General features: G+C 53.3%; 1 protein-coding gene across 6 annotated transcripts in view; it reads right to left on the bottom strand.

The window, feature by feature from the left end:
* The window catches only part of SYNE3 (spectrin repeat containing nuclear envelope family member 3), a 112,538-nt gene extending 96,876 nt beyond the window's left edge, over positions 1 to 15,662 (bottom strand). For 3 of the 6 annotated variants that reach the window (XM_088829871.1, XM_055418476.2, XM_055418474.2), the window contains exon 1: positions 15,539 to 15,615. The gene's annotated coding sequence lies outside the window, so the exon portion shown is untranslated. Of the gene's footprint in view, positions 1 to 8,933; positions 9,198 to 15,538 lie in introns of those variants that run through there. The other 3 variants (XM_088829870.1, XM_088829869.1, XM_055418475.2) reach the window with 2 other exon arrangements.
* Positions 15,663 to 15,808: the final 146 nt, after the last annotated feature.

Genomic DNA, 15,808 nt, shown 5'->3' with positions numbered 1-15,808 from the left:
ACTCCTCCCGCTCGATAGGCCTGTGTCTAGGGCTGAGCCCCCAGTCAGTCCCAGCAGACAATACCCTACTGCGGTGTGCAGTGCCAGATTTATCTCCCTCCTTATCTCCCTGATGGGAGGGGGCTTGATCCCTCTCCCCGGAGGAAGCTGGGCTCTCTGACAATCCCTTAGCAGAGCCCCCGGCCCTCCGCCCACTGCCCAGCAAGGTCACCCACCCAGCGGGGGAGCGGGGCGGTCAGCATGTGAGCCTGGCTCTTTGCATTCCCACCGCGAGGGCCCAGGGCAGGCACACGGGGCTTCCCCCACCAGGCACAGAAACACCACGTGGCCTTCTAAACCACGTTTCCTTCCTCTTGCACAATGCTGGCTTTGGTGGATTTTTTTCCTTTTTTCCTTTTTGACGTTTATTTCTTTGGTTGCAGCGGGTCTTAGTAGCAGCAGTCGGGATCTTCGTCACATCACGTGGGATTTTTTGTTGCAGCGCATGGACTCTCGGGCTTAGTTGCTCCACAGTAACTGGTACCTTGGTTCCCCGACCAGGAATCAAACCCACATCCCCTGCACTGCTAGGTGGATTCTTAACCATTGGACCAACAGGGAAGTCCCCTGTAGTGGATTTTCTTGCTGGAACTGATGGCCTACCAGCTTTGCAGGAAAGGCAAATGCCACCCTACTGAGTTGACCACACTCAACAGTAGGGCTGCCACCACCCAGGGGAAGGTGCGTCCTTTCTGCATCCACGGGAGGCAAGCCACACATGCTGGGCCTGAACCACTTCCCCTCCACGGACCTGCGGCCTCTAGCCTGCCAGCAGCTGGTCAGGGCTGGGTGATGCCGCTTCTCCTTTGCAACTTCTTCACAGCAGATGACCTCCTGATGGGGTCTGTTTACTTATTGCTTGCTGGTTGAAGGTTGATGATTCTAGAACCTTCTAGAATGTAAGTTCCATCAGAGCAAAATATCCAGTGGTGTCCACTCTCCCATCCCTCTGCCTAGGATAGTATCTGGTGTGTGGTAGGCCCTCAGCAAGGAGGCGGTGAGCAAATGAATGAATCTCTGCTCTGTGTATTCAGCGCCATTCATTTGTTCAAGAAACGTTTACAGGTGCCAAGCGGTGCAGCAGAGAAAACAGGAAGCTAGGATCTTCCCCTGGGGAACTCACCACGTGTTGGAGGGAAAGATGCACGAACAGAGAAATTAGGGGGCCAAGGTTCTGCTCAGAGGGGACACAGCATGGTGACACTGCCGAGGGTGGGAAGGGCATGCAAGACAGGGAACAGCACATGCAAAGTAGCAAAGCATGAACTGGCTTCCGAGTAATTTTTTTTTTTTGGCTGTGCTAAGTCTTCGTTGCTAAGAGCAGGCCTTTTCTAGCTTTGGCAAGCAGGGGCTCCGCTCTCGCGGTGCACGGCCTTCTCCCTGTGGTGGCCTCCTTGTTGCGGCTCTAGGGCACACAGGCTTCAGTAGTTGTGGGACGTGGGCTCAGCAGTGGCGGCTCCCAGGCTCTGGAGCACAGGCTCAGTAGTCGTGGATCGAACCTGTGTCCTCAGGATCGAACCTGTGTCCCTGCCTTGGCGAGCAGATTCTTAACCACTGGACTACCGCGGAAGTCCACAGCTGAGTGCTTTGTCCCCAGCATGGAGGAAATGAAGGCAGAGGCCCTCAGCTCCCAGTCCTCCGTCCCCACGGCGTTTACTAGCCGCTCTGTGCGCGGGGACAGGCAGGGACCGCCGGAGGACAGGCGGTTCCTGCCTCCACGTGCTCACAGACCCGGGGACAGCAGAGTCCTCGTCTTTTATGCACAGGCGCTCACTGCCCATCATGACCCGGGCTGCCCAGAGCTGCAGTCGGGATGGCAGGACTCTGACTAACCCGGGGGCCCCACCCATCCTGGTTTGCCCAGGGCTTCCCCGGCTTTAGCCCCTAAAGTCCTGGGTCCCCGGGGACCCCTCAGTCTTGGGCAAACTGGGAACAGCTGGTCACACTTCCACCTTTGTGTCCCTGCCCAACACCCCTCCCCCCACACTCCTGATACCCCTCCCCCTCCCAACCTCTCAGCCACACACAGGTCGGGGCTGGGTTTCCGGCAGCCTGTGTCAAGGGCAGCTTTTCTCCAGGTAACCGAGAGGGAACAGAGGGCACAGTGATGGGTGAGTCCAGTGCCTGCGTGTCCTCCCTTCTCTGATCAGCCCACCTCCCCCAGGGGCTGCAGGCTCCAGGATCCTGTCACTGTTTCCCTTGTCTGAGCTTTTATCTCCAGAAGCCGCCCCGATCCAAGGTCAGGCTTCCTCCCTAGCCTTCCTTTGTGCACTCAGAGACCCACTGTAGGCGCCCAACACACGTGCTGAGCTCAAGCAACAGGCGGCTAATACTGTCTTTTCCATCATCATTTTACAGAAGAGAAAACAGAAGGCATAAAACTGGTCAGGAACCCACCTCTGGTATTTACTTCCCAAGACCCTGATGATTCCAGTCTTCATCCAGCCTTCTAGAACCTTCTAGAAGGTTCTAGCTTCTAGGTGTGTGTCTAGCTCTGCAGAGACACACACCACAGATGTTCTCTCCCAAGGGGACTCGGAAAAACTTAAAAAGTCTTGCACAGATGCCTGTTTCCAGGCTGGGGCTTCTAAACAAGAGCTCCATGCAGAGCAACAAAATACCCCCTCAGATATTCACAGATCCCCTCCACCAGGCGCCTCCCCAAGCAGCTGGAGGGCCGTGAGGCCCCCCAAATGAGGCTGGTCTCCCCAAGAATCTGAGGCACAGTGTGGAGGAGTTGCAAGAGTCCAACTCTAAAGGAAAAGATGATTAAATTGACCACCTCCAACAAGACCCTCAAGAGACTAGATTTACTCTCTGCTCTGGTCCCCTGCAGGGGCGTCGAACAGAAAAAGCTAGATCTTTCAAGACGCCATCTTCTAGCTCTACCGTCTATGATTAGCTCTCATCCCTGGACAGGCTCTGTAACTTCTCTGGGCTAAGCCACCTGCCCAAGTTTCCCCAGCCAGCCCGGGAGTTCTCCCATCAGTTTCCTCCCCTCTTCACGCTAGACCTGATATTGCTGACAAACTAATTAAGTAACTAACCCTCGGCTTCCTCCTCCATAAAGTGCCAAATAAAACCTACTGTGCAGGGCTGCTGATAAAGGAATAAAGGGTCCCCGGCTACCTGAACTCTTGAACTCCATGGAAGTGAGAGGAAATAGCTAAGGCTAACCTTTCTGAAGGGTGTGCTCTGTGCCAGGAGTGAGCCAAGTCTTGTAACACTTATTTCCTTGATGTGGTCGTTCTCGCTACTATTGCCTCTCTACAGATGAAACTACTGAGGCTCAGAGAGGCTAAAGCTTTTGAGCTTTTTTGAAAGGTTTTAGCCTTGAGATACTGAAACACCCACCAGGTGGAAGAAGCTACTTCCATGATGACCAGACGATAACCATGACAGAAGTTGATCTATCTTCCACGATTCCCAGTACCAACCTCAAGAAAATGGGAACAAACTGGGAATTCCCTAGTTGTCCAGTGGTTAGGACTCCACACTTTCACTGCCAATGATGTGGGTTCCATCCCTAGTTGGGCAACTAAGTTTCCACAAGCCGTGCAGCATGCCACAAGAAAAAAAAAAAAGAGAGAGAGAGAAGAAAGAAAAGGGGAACTGACCCTGGATCTGAAAATTAACTGTACTTAAATCAGTCAAGATAATGCTGATCAGACCATCGCATGACCACTTTCAAGATGATTGTCAGAGCCGACTGTGCTGTTCTGCATGTAGCCCCCACCTCATGTTACCTCTGAAACCCCCCTTTAGAAGTTTCTGCCCATGGTCGACAAGGGGAAGTCAGTTCTTTGGAACATGAGTCCACCTTATCCCCAGGATTGCCGGCTTTCTTGAAAAAGCATCTTTCCTTTCATACAATACTTGTCTCTGAGTACTGGATTCTTCAGCAATGAGCAGCTGAACCTGAGTTCAGCAACAAAATCATGGTAAGTCTGCACTCACCAGGTTTGTGTAGCAAGGTCTTCCGGAAAACAGCCCTGGTGGAGTGCTAGACCTGGTTTCAATTCCTGGGTTGGGAAGCTCCCCTGGAGAAGGAAAGGGCAACCCACTCCAGTGTTCTTGGCTGGAGAATCTCATGGACAGAGGAGCCTGGCAGGCTACAGTTCATGGGACCGCAAGAGTTGGACACGACTTAGCACTACCTTCTTTGGAGTGCTGAACAGGGAGTTCCCCAGGTTTCCTCCAGGATTGAGGGAGGTAGTGATGGACACACACACTGCAACAGAGCACTCGGTGATCTGTCTGGGGGTGGCCACTGAGTAAAGGAAGACAGTGGGACCCTGTTGCTGTACACTGTCACCCTCCACTCCACTCCCCGGTAGGAAAACTCCCAGGTCATCTGTCCATCTTTTTAGGCAGCTATGGTGAGCGCCCCTTGGGTCCATCAGGATGTCAGGCCTTGAGGGGCTCTTGGAAGTCACTTAGTTCCATGTTTTCACACATTTTGGCCATTTATACATCACATCCATGATTTGGGCCACATCTGGGGATGCCTTCACTATTATTTTTCCCATTCATTTGTAAAACATTTAACCCATTGAAACAAAAATTATTTTAAGAGGGGACCTTTTATTTTTACCTTAAATAGAAAGCCAGGGTGACAATCAATTGCCATGTATAGAACATCAAAAGAAATAAATGCAATGAATATAAACACTGTTTATATAACTATCTGGTAGTCAGGGCATGGAGAGAGATGGACAAGTGTCAGACAGGTGTCAGGCCAGACCAGCTCCACACCAAGATGGTCTCCGTACAAAATCCAGTGCTTCCCAACTTCCAGTGCATTCCGGTGCAACAGTACCACATGGGAAGTTTTTACAAAATACAGATCAGGAACCCCAAGTCCAGAGAGTCACCCATTAGCCTAAAGTGGCATCCAGGTGATCATAAGAACATCGGATAATCAGAAAGATTAAAAGAAAAGGTCAAAAGGAAGATGGAAAAGGGAATCACGCCACCTGTGCTCTGAACTTGCATCCTGTCAATTACAGGTAGTCCCTGCCTCCCACATCCAAACTCAGTGCTCTGACCTAGTTTGAGCCCCTGTGCTGTATTGAGAAGGACCCCGAGGTCGGGCTGGGAGTAGGACAAACGGACCTGCAGTGGTGACATTGACTTTTTCTCCATAGTTGATTCTATGAAAGAACAAGATTGCATTGGCTGTTAGGAATGGCTGGGACCTTGGGAGGGAAAATGAAAGACTGAGGAATGCTGTCTGCACCCCGTACACCCCAAGAGTCCTCCGAAGTGGACAGCCTTGGCTGGGTCCACTCCAGCTGCTCACGCACCCATGGATGGGCTTCGGTCAAGAACACCTGAGCCCTGGGTTGACTCACCAGCAGCTGCGCCAGATCCAACGAGCCGCAGTGCGAGGGTGAAGGCAGGTGCAAGTGCCGCGCTCACTTCCAAGTGACCCACAGAGTCACCAAAGTCACCTCCCAGCGAGGGAGTACCTTGGGGGAACAGGGAGTGCTCAGAGAGGCTGGAGAAGGAAATGACTGGAACCAGGACTAAGCACCAACGTGGAGCTGGGAATGCCTCATCCAGCTGTGACCTCATCAGGCCCTCACAGCAGCTCTGCAGGGAGGGTATGCCCAGCCCCCTGGGACCATCGAATTAGCCAGGCCCACGGGACTTCTGTGACTGGCCAAGACCACACTGCAGGTGGCAGGGCCAGGATCCCTGCCCAGGTCTGTCTCATCCCACCATTCCAGGCTGTTGGCCCCACACCCCAGGGCAAGGAACAGAGGAAAACTCAGGTAAAGTAGAACTCTCCATTGCATAGGAAGGCAGGTGACACCTTGCTCTGTGGGCTAAACCATTGATTAAGGATCCCTTTGCAGCTCATGAAACAGGCTCACACATACCAAGCGCAGTTAGGAGTGTGGCACGCATGCCCCCACTTTACGGAGAAGGGAGTGTTAGTCGCCCAGTCGTGTCTTGACTCTTGGTGACCCCATGGACTGTAGCCCACCAGGCTCCTCTGTCCATGGGACTTTCCAGACAAGAATACTGGAGTGGGTAGCCATTCTTTTCTCCAGGGGATCTTCTCAACCCAAGGATTGAACCCACGTCTCCTGAATTGGCAGGCAGATTCTTTACCATCTGAGCCAGGGAAGCCTAACCAAGAAGGGAACTGAGGCCCAAAAGGACAAAATTAAAGGGTTCACTATGGGTCCCCTCCCAGCTCCCTGAGCTTTGCGCTTTCTGAGCCATGGCCCCAGGAATGGGGCAGTCTAAGGCACCCACCTCCCCAGCCAGACTCCTCCCACCCAGGCCAAGGACGTGTTCATCTCACTCAGGAGAACTGAAGGGACGCGGCTGCCCGAGGAGAGCGGTTTCCAGGCCGAAGGGCCCAGATCTCAGCCACAAACATGTGCTTCTATGGCTCCTGAAGCAAAGCCAGCTCCAGCCAGGAGCTGCTTCCAACAGCGGACAAGTAGAGGAACTTCCGGGGATCCCTCACTCCCCTCCTCAAGGGAGCATGTTGCCAAGCAAAGACATGGCCTTCAGGTGGTTATATCCAGAAGGAAGTGGAGATGAGACACCACAGAATGGACTTCTTCAGAAATCCATGTCCTAAAATTACTTGTGAGCAAAGCTGAGTTTGAAATCAACAAACAGATAAAAAGGCAAGTTACGCAAACCAGGCTCAATGGCTGCCTGGTTCCGAGGAAAGGAATTTAACCCGGCAACCCCAAACTGGCTCACATCCAACCTACAACAACCGCTGGCTTGTGGTCACCAAGTTCTCGACAGCTCTTGGGTCCAGGCTGGAAAAGGGTGTGGGCAGGGCAGGGTGCTCCAAGGCGTGCCCCACCTTTGGGGAACCCGTGGCATTCCTGGGCCCTTATGACGCTGGCCACTCAGGTTGGGTTTCCTTTGAGGAACGGCCTGGCAATGTATAAGCCTTTGGGAATCGCAGAGAAAGAACTAGAAGCCTGGTAAGAAGGCCTGAGCTCTGGGTCTGACTCACCGCGTCCTGCCCAGCACGCACTCCCAGACCGGAAAGGCCAATGTAGGCTGCTGCCTGGACCCTGGGATCAGATCATCTGAGTTCAGTTCCTAACTCCACTGTCAGCTAGCTGAGGACAGGTGAGTCAACCTCCTTGGAAATGGTCCTATCAGAGCACACGTCATGAAATTGTTGAGAAAACAGAGAAAATGCAGAGTCTTCGGGAAGGGCTGCGTGCGTGGTGAGTCGCTTCAGTCCTGTCTGACTCTTAGCACCCCCATGGACTGTAGCCCTCCATGCTCCTCTGTCCATGGGAGTCTCCAGGCAAGAATACTGGAGTGGGTTGCCATGACTTTCTCCAGCAGATCTTCCTGTCCCAGGAATCGAACCTGCATCTCTTATGTCTCTTGCATTAGCAGGCGGGTTCTTTACCACTAGTGCCACCTGGCAAGCCCTTGGTAAGAGCTCACCAGATGCCAACTGACAGACAACCAGGCGAGGCAGCTTACAGGGCACCCTGTCCACTCCATCAGCTTAGACCTTCATTCATTCATCGATCCATTCATTCTTCCATTCTGTAAAGGTGTGTTGGGCTGCTACTACGACCAGACTGCGCTCAGGACAGAAAAAATTCACCCCATGGTGTTCTCAGCTAGATGCAATAGAAGGCAAGCTCCATGGTAAGTAAATAACTTAGATAAGTTCAGGCAGTGATAAGTGCTAGAGAGACAATGAGACAGGGAGACAGGGCCGAGTGGTGTGGGGGCTGGGGACTGGGTAGGCTTACTGGGTGGGCAGGACAGTCTCCTGGGAGGTGTGGCTGTGAGGTGAGACTTCCATGAAAAGAAGGAGCAGCCTCCCTGAAAGGTCGGGGGAGGCCCTCTTTAGACAGAGAGAGCAGCATGAAGGGAGACCCAGTGGGCAATGCTGGGCGTGCTGGGCAGAGACAATGAACAGCAGGTCTGTGCCCCAGAGAAGCCGAGGGATGTGCCCAGAGTTCTAAGGCCAGTCCCCAGAGAGGCCAGGCCAGTGGACTGTTCTCCAAGGAGATGGCAGGAAGAGAAGAAGGGGACGACAAGGGGATGAGATGGTTGGATGGCATCACCGACTCAAGGGACATGAGTTTGAGCAAGCTCCGGGAGTCGGCGATGGGCAGGGAGGCCTGGCGTGCTGCCGTCCGTGGGGTCGCCAAGAGTTGGATACAACTTGGCAACTGAACAACAACGATCAAGCAGATGGTGCCTTGAGGAGGGCCACAAAGGGAGCTGGTGGGAGACACCTTCTGTCCCCAGCCTCAGGTCACGTCTCGGGAACCACCTTTCTCCTCTGTGTCCCGGGAATTACTCTGATGTGCCCCGCCCACTTCATTCAGGGGTGCTATGAGCATCCGCTCCCCTCAAGTTTGTAAGATCTTATTTTGTGGTATAAAGACTTTTCACTAAATAACAATATGCTCTCTCTCTCTCTGACTGGGATGTGAGCATAAATAATCCTGTGACCCTGCCTTCAAGGAGGTCCTAAGCTAGTTGGGAATCAGACATGAAAACTGAAAATTATCTATCACGTGCACAGTGTAATGAGACCATGAAAACAGAACCTGTCTGAATGGTCAAGGATGGCTTATCGGAGGAGGTGAGGTCTAGCCAGGTGTACAGCTGGGCAGAGGTAACTGCTATAGCATAGGTCTGGAGGTGGGAAAGATGAGGATAGGTATGGGACCTCCTGGGACCTGGAGGTGGCCCAGGGGTAGAAAGCATGAAATGTCAGCCCGTAGGCTGGAGGCCTGGGACTTAATCCTTAGGTCAAGAGGCTCATTGGAAGCAGATAAGCAGGGAATCACCTGATTAAGTGACCTGGCCTCTCCTGGTGGGAGAAAGGGGGCAGACTGTAGCCACCAGGCTGAAGGTCCCCAAACACCTACCGCGAGGCTGTGGTTCCTGGATGAGAAGAAACAGCCAAACTTGAAGACACTCTGCTCAGTCGTGTATGACTCTTTGTGACCCCAGACTGCAGGCCGCCAGGCTTCTCTGTCCATGGGATTTTCCAGGCAAGAATACCGCAGTGGGTTGCCACGTCCCACTCCAGGGTCAAGGCATCTTAGAGATCTTCTAATTCCAACTTCCCATTTTAAGGTTAAAGAGCAGGAAACAGAGACTGGCTCAGGTGAAGGTCAAGTGGGTCTGTGAATGGCATGCTCTTCGCATCATCACAGACAGGCCAGCTCTTTGTAATAACAAGGAAAGAGGCTCCCCCCCCCCACACACACACACCCCCCCCGCAGTGAGTCAGTCCTGCTGCATTATTTCAGCAAATGTCACTAGCGAGGCGTGCAGACCTTTCCAGGTCTCACATTAAACTCCTGACTTAGTTCAACCAGAGGCAGGGCCCCCACCCACCTCCACCCACCCCCGCCCACCAGTTCCAGGTGGACCTAACCCAGAAGATTAGCCTCCCCATCTTCAGTGTGCAACCATCCTGAACTGTGTTACAACAAGCAGACTTTGAGGGAAGGTGGCTGGTTGTAGGGAAAGGGTATGGGTCCAGGGGCCAGAAGACACCGTCTCAGGTCCCAGATGGGCCCTGATGCATGTAGGACACTTGGGCCAGTCATTGCTGGAGACTCGGTGGCAACTCACTTTCTTCAAAGGTGAAACAATGGGCTCCTATAAGATTATCTCTCAGGTTCTACCTGGTTCTGGCATTTTTTATTCTCCAGTGCAGTTACTGCTGCTAAATATTTCTTGAACATTGCACACTCAAGCTCTCCAGGCTCATGCAGTAAGGGTTTGTTTCCTAGTCTCTAGGCTACCTTCCTTGTGTCAAGTTCTTTCGTCGGGTCCTCACAAAAGCCCTGCCCTACAAGGAGGTATCACCAGCCCCTCTGGCCAGCTCCAGCTGACCCGGGACACAGAGCAGGGCTGGGATCTGGCCCCAGGTCCCCATTGCCCAGGTGAACATATGTGTCCAGGCACAAGGGCTCCCTCCAGGGAAAGCCAACCCCTAAAACTTCAATCCTGGGACACCCACCCTTTGAGTCCCGTTGGTCAGGACAGACACCTCTGCACACAGAAGAACATCTTTGATTTGGGCAGAGAGAAGGTGGCCAGGAATCACTAGGTCCCAAGATGGGATGGTTTCCCCCACTCTCAGCGCACCGCTGCCCTGTCACAAAGAGAACAAGTTTAGCTGAAGAGCAGGGATCCTGGTGGTTAGCGCCTTCAGCATTCAGAGCCTCCCTGGATCTGGGTCCACCAGGCTGGGCCATGGGGGGCTCTGGCTTCTGAGGAGTGAAAGACGTGCTCATACACAGCACATTTTTTAAAAAGTCTCTTGATAGTCACATTAGTTCTCCCTTGGGGTGAAACTCTTGCTCCATCACACACCTGCTCTGTGATCTGAGGCAAGACAGTTAGCATCTCTGAACATGTCCCCATCTGAAAAACGGGAATCACCACATCCATGGCACAGAATTGCTTTGGTAACTTATATATCAAGCACGTCCTGCAAAGAGCAGGAGGAATAAGGGGAGCCCTAAGAGGGCTTCCAGGAGGAAAGGCACTGCTTGTAAATCTCCTCTGATGATGTTCCTGTCCACCTAAGCCCTGGAAGTGCCGTGGTCATAGCATGTTGTAGCTCTCTTCAGACTTTTTAAAATTGAAACGATCGTACCAATTTAATCTCAGATACACCACTCCTGGTTTCCCTGCCTGGAGGAGGAGGCAGTGACCTTGCCGTAGTCGCACAGGTGTGGTGGGTGGTGTCCTCGTAAGAGTCACACAGGTGTGGCAGCAAACTGTCTTCTCTAACTATGTGCCTTGCATCCCTCGGCCGTGAGACCAGCAGATGGGTCCGGGGCACCTGAGGTTCCGCCAGGCTAAACAAGTCAGGATTTTCTGACTCAGAAGCGCAATTCGTGATGCCAGGGCTGTAAAAATTCCTGTTGATCATCTGAGATGTAGAGCATTAAGGGTCATTCTTGTTATGACTTCAGAAGAGGGAGGTTCCTGCTCCTCAATGAGAAATCATGTGTTTGCTCTACAACAGGATTTGTGTCGGTTTTATTTTTTTAAAATCCAGCCACAATAACATTTGAATCGGGGAAGAGTGATTTTCTAAGATAGCTTTGTGAAAAATGCTTCATATTATCTTCTAATTTTATTTGTATGTATGATTTGGTATATGAAAGTGAAAGTCGCTCAGTCACGTCCGACTCTTTGCCACCCCATTGACGATACAGTCCATTGAATTCTCCAGGCGAGAATACTGGAGTGGATAGCCATTCCCTTCTCCAGGAGATCTTCCCAACCCAGGGATAGAACCGAGGTCTCCTGCATTGTAGGCAGATTCTTTACCAGATGAGCAACCAGAGAATCCCTTGTATATGTATATAATGTATATCAGATACATATATAGTACACATTGTATATATATATGTGTAAATATATATATAGTATACATTGTACATGTATGTAATGTATATATATATTATATACATATATATTTTACACATTGTATATGTATATAATGTTTTTCTTATTTTGTAAGTGATGAAGCATAAATTTTTAAAAATTTACTCATGGCTATACAGCATGTTGGAGAAGGAAATGGCAACCCACTCCAGTGTTCTTGCCTGGAGAATCTCAGGGACGGGGGAGCCTGGTGGGCTTCCGTCTATGGGGTCACACAGAGTCGGACACGACTGAAGTGACTTAGCAGTAGCAGCATACAGCATGCAGGATCTTTGTCCCTAACCAGGGATCAAACCCATATCCCCTGCAGTGGAAGTGTGGAGTTTTAACTACTGGACCTCCAGGGAAGCCCCAAAAATATTTTTAAAAGGCCCACAAGCCCACAGAAATAGGAAATCCCACTGAGAAGGGAGCCGACTGATCCTGTACCCTCTCTTCCTACCAAAGATTGCTTGCATTATCACTCCCTTGCCTTTTTTTCCTAACCTGCTTAAATTCGTGAAACACTATCTCTATAGATAGGTGTGCATGAAATATTCCTGTACTCACAAGCAATTACAAAGTGAATTCCCTAGTAACCACCCCCTCCCACCCACCCTCTCAATCCCAATCTCCTCTCCCCCAACCCAAGGTGACACTTGACTTTTACTCGAGGTAATCACTTTCTTGATTCTTTGCATCATTTCACATCTCATGCATATATTTCACTAAACAACTTTCGTTAGCGTGCTTGTGTTTTGACCTTCCTAATTTCCTAAGCGGCTCTCTGCCTTTCCCCCAAGTCTTTCAAAGTATTTTGGGGACGCTAGGATTCCCTTTGCCAAATCTGCAGCCCAGAAATCCAAGCGAGAGGTGCAGGCCACACTACATTGTTACAATGACATTAGGAGGATTAGCATTAATAAAAACCAGGATAATGCCTCTTTCTGGCGTGTTCCAACCGTCCTGGGCATTCTGCTGAGCATTGTCCCCAATTGTCTCACTCACCCTCCCAGCAATCCCACAGGGAGGTGTTGGGACCTCTTAACTCTGTTGTAGAGATGACAAAATCAAGGCTTCCGCTGCCAGGACTGTCCCCCATGAACTTCCTAGCTGCTCACTGCAAGGGAATTCATCCCGAAGTCTTGAAGCAAAGATTCCTTGGGGGATGGGCAGAGGTGGGGAGGGTGGCTACATACTTCCCTAACTTCCAGTGGCTCCCCCCAGGTTCTTCTCTCAGTGATCCAGCTGGGCTACTTTTAGATGTTATAGGGGAAAAAAAAAATGGTTTGGAATCCGCTTCTTTCAGCAAATGCCAAAGCCCTAATGGCAACTGGAACCTGCCCCATCAGTACTGTTCTCCCGATAATTAACCTGTAAGATTGTCCTGAGACAGGCTGTGTGGCTGGAGTGAAGAGCATCAAGCCCTGAGTTCAAGTCTTGTGGTGGCCAAAGGGAGGGGCCTGGGAAGGGATGGAGTGGAAGTCTCTGGAGCAGAGTCGAACACGACTGAGCAACTAACATTTCCACTTCACTTTCATGATAAACCATAATGGAAAAGAATATATATGCATAACTGAATCACTTTGCTGTGCAGCAGAAATTAACACAACATTGTAAACCAAGTATACTTCAATTAAAAAAAGAAAGAAAAAGAAAAGAAAAGAGGCTGCCCTGAGTTCAAATCCTGACTCTACCACTCCTGGCCTCGGAAGAATCTCTGTCCTCATCTGTACCTGGGCCAGGGGTGGCAGCCTGGCCTGCAGTCAGAATCCTAGCAGGTGAGAGACAGGAAATGCTTCCTGAGCCGGGAGTCCCCTGGAGCCCCTGGCTGGCCCCTCTCTAATCTCTCTGCCTGGGTCAAAGACCAGCTTTCATGGCTGGAAGAGCTTGGAGGGAGATGATCCAAGGCCACCAGCCATTTGACAGACGTGAGGACATCAAGGCAAAGGGGAAGAGGGCAGAACTGAGGGGGGAGGATGCTCAGGTGTCCCAACCAGACCCCCGCTGTCACCCTGAACTGTGACACCTGCTCCCAGGGGCTGAGTCTGACACCCCAGAGAATGCTCCTGAAGGCAAGTCCTGTTTCATTCTCTCAGCAGGTCATCCCATCTCTCGACAAAGGAAACTGAAGCTCTGAAAGGTGAAGTGACGTTTCCACGGTCACACAGCTGGGGAAAGGTTAACACAGGGCTGGGCCAGCCAGTCTGACACGTCCACCCCCATTTCTAACATCTGAGCCACACGGGAGGCCCTTCTGCCCGCGGGGCTCCCAGGGGCTCCAGGACGCTTTGGAGGTGATGCTGGCCTGCCCCGTCTGGCCTCCCCAGAATGGAGGTCACCCTGCAGCCAAGTTACGATCCCCCAGAAGCCCCCACTCCAGGTTTCTGTATCTGGAGGCCACCCAGACAAGGACAAGTCCCCAGCTGTGGCAGAACATGCAAAGCACCCGGGCTAGAGGTTTGTTCCCATGGAGACGGAAGGAACTCAAACTTCCCCTGAAGGATGCCTACAGGGGCTAGAGGCCAGCCTGCACCCCCAGGCAGAAACCTGAGCCCAGATTCTCACCACTTCCCCTCTGAGCCACCAGCAACTCCTCGGGGCCTCTCCTCAGGACCCCCAGCGAGACAGGAATGAGTTCCAGAAATAAGCCTTCCAGGCCCACACCCGCTCCAGCTGCCCTCCAAGGGGCCTCTCTGGCTGCAAATGATGCCCGGGGGCCAGCAGGCTTGGCACAGCTGTGGCCGTCTGCCTTAGCGTGGTCCTGCCTGAGGAATGCACAGAGCTACACGTGTCAGAGAGACCCGCGGGGGGCACAGTTCCAGGAAACAGAGCAAAACCGCCTGTTTGCACGGTGCACCTCCCTGCTTTGCCTCCCAGCTCCTGATCACTGATAGCCAGCCGTTGGCTGTCCCCCGAGTTGTGCAGGAGGTGAGGCTGGACCCTTGCAGAGTTAAGCTCTGCTCTTGGCTGTGTGGCTCTGGGCAAATCACTCGCTCTCTCTGGACCCATTTCCTCTCCTCTTAAGGTTTGAAGGAGGCTGTGCCGCCAGGCTCAGAAAAGCAGCGATTTTGTGACATGCCCCTTTTCTAGAAGGACAGTCACTTTTCCCCACTGTCTCCTATTTTCCTCATTCCAAGAAAGGTGGCATGCCCCTCTGGGCATGTCAGGCTCCCCAGTTGGCAGCCCTTGGCTGTAAAAGGCCCATCAGTAGGGCCAGGAGGAACCTGGGAGAGGGTCCCAGGGCAGTCCTGGGCCAACGCTTCAGGGCCAAAGTGGTAAAACAATGACATTCATGATCACCCCACCCGAGTTGTAATCCCCGCCTTAGAATTTTGGAGCGGAGGTCAGCGGGCTGTGCGGGGCTCTCATTACTAATGGGTTGGCCAAAGGGCCATATCCACCAGGCCCGCTGTTCGGAATCAAGACCTGAAGATTCTTAAGAGGAATAGGCACCCATCTGGGCTCCTTCAGGCCCCACAAGAGATTTCTGGTCTCACTCTCCCCGCCTTTAGAGATACTGGGATGAGGTTCAGAGAGGCGGAGAAGCTTGCCAAGGCTGCACAATCCCCGGGATTCTGAATGAAACCGGTCCTGCCTGCGAGTGCGACTTCCCCTTCCCACCGTGGGTTTGGGGATCTCTCAGGCAGGCACTACGGAGCGAGCTCGCGGTGGCCGGGAGCGGGTGTTCCTGCCGGCGTTCACAGCCCAGGTCGGGGACACGCGGCGCAGTGACAGGTCCGCTTGCCCCAAGCCGAGGCAGAATGAAGCCTGGAGGCGGCGCCCGACCCTGCGGGGACGCGCTGCCAGGGGCTTACGGGCGCTTCTTCGGGGAGGGTCGGGGAGCGAAAACGTCCCGGGATTTCGCAGGCGGCAGGGAACGGTTGGGTTTGAACTAAAAATACGCGCCCGCCGGCAGCTGTCACACCAGGGCCCCCGCCCCCGCGCCCCGGCGCGCCTCTCCAGGTCCCCTTGACTTTCAGCGATCACGATTCCTGGCGTGGGGTTCGGGGACGTCGCCAGGGCTGGATCCGACCCTCGGGTCCCTGTTCTGGTCCCCCGGCCCCGCGCCACTTACCCGGACGGGAGCTTGCAGGAGCGCGGCGCCGCGGGCAGTCCGGGCCGAGCCACCCGCCTCCTCCCTGCGTCCCGGGCGGCTCCGGAGCGGGGCGGGGCCGGGGCGGGGCCCGGACACTCGCCCCCGCCCCGCCCAGTCCCCTCCGGACCCGCCACGCGAGCCGCCCCCAGGGCCCCGCCGAGGCGGCTGGGCGGGCGCGCGCTCGGCAGAGGGCCCCGGGGCCCGGCCTCAGCTCGGCGGGCGCCCTCGCAGACCCCCTTCCCCGGGGGC

The sequence above is a fragment of the Moschus berezovskii genome, chromosome 21 (genome assembly GCF_049115385.1).
Source record: "Moschus berezovskii isolate FMDL1 chromosome 21, NW_MosBer_1.0, whole genome shotgun sequence".
NCBI lineage: Eukaryota > Metazoa > Chordata > Mammalia > Artiodactyla > Moschidae > Moschus > Moschus berezovskii.
This window is presented reverse-complemented; position numbering and strand designations above follow the sequence as displayed.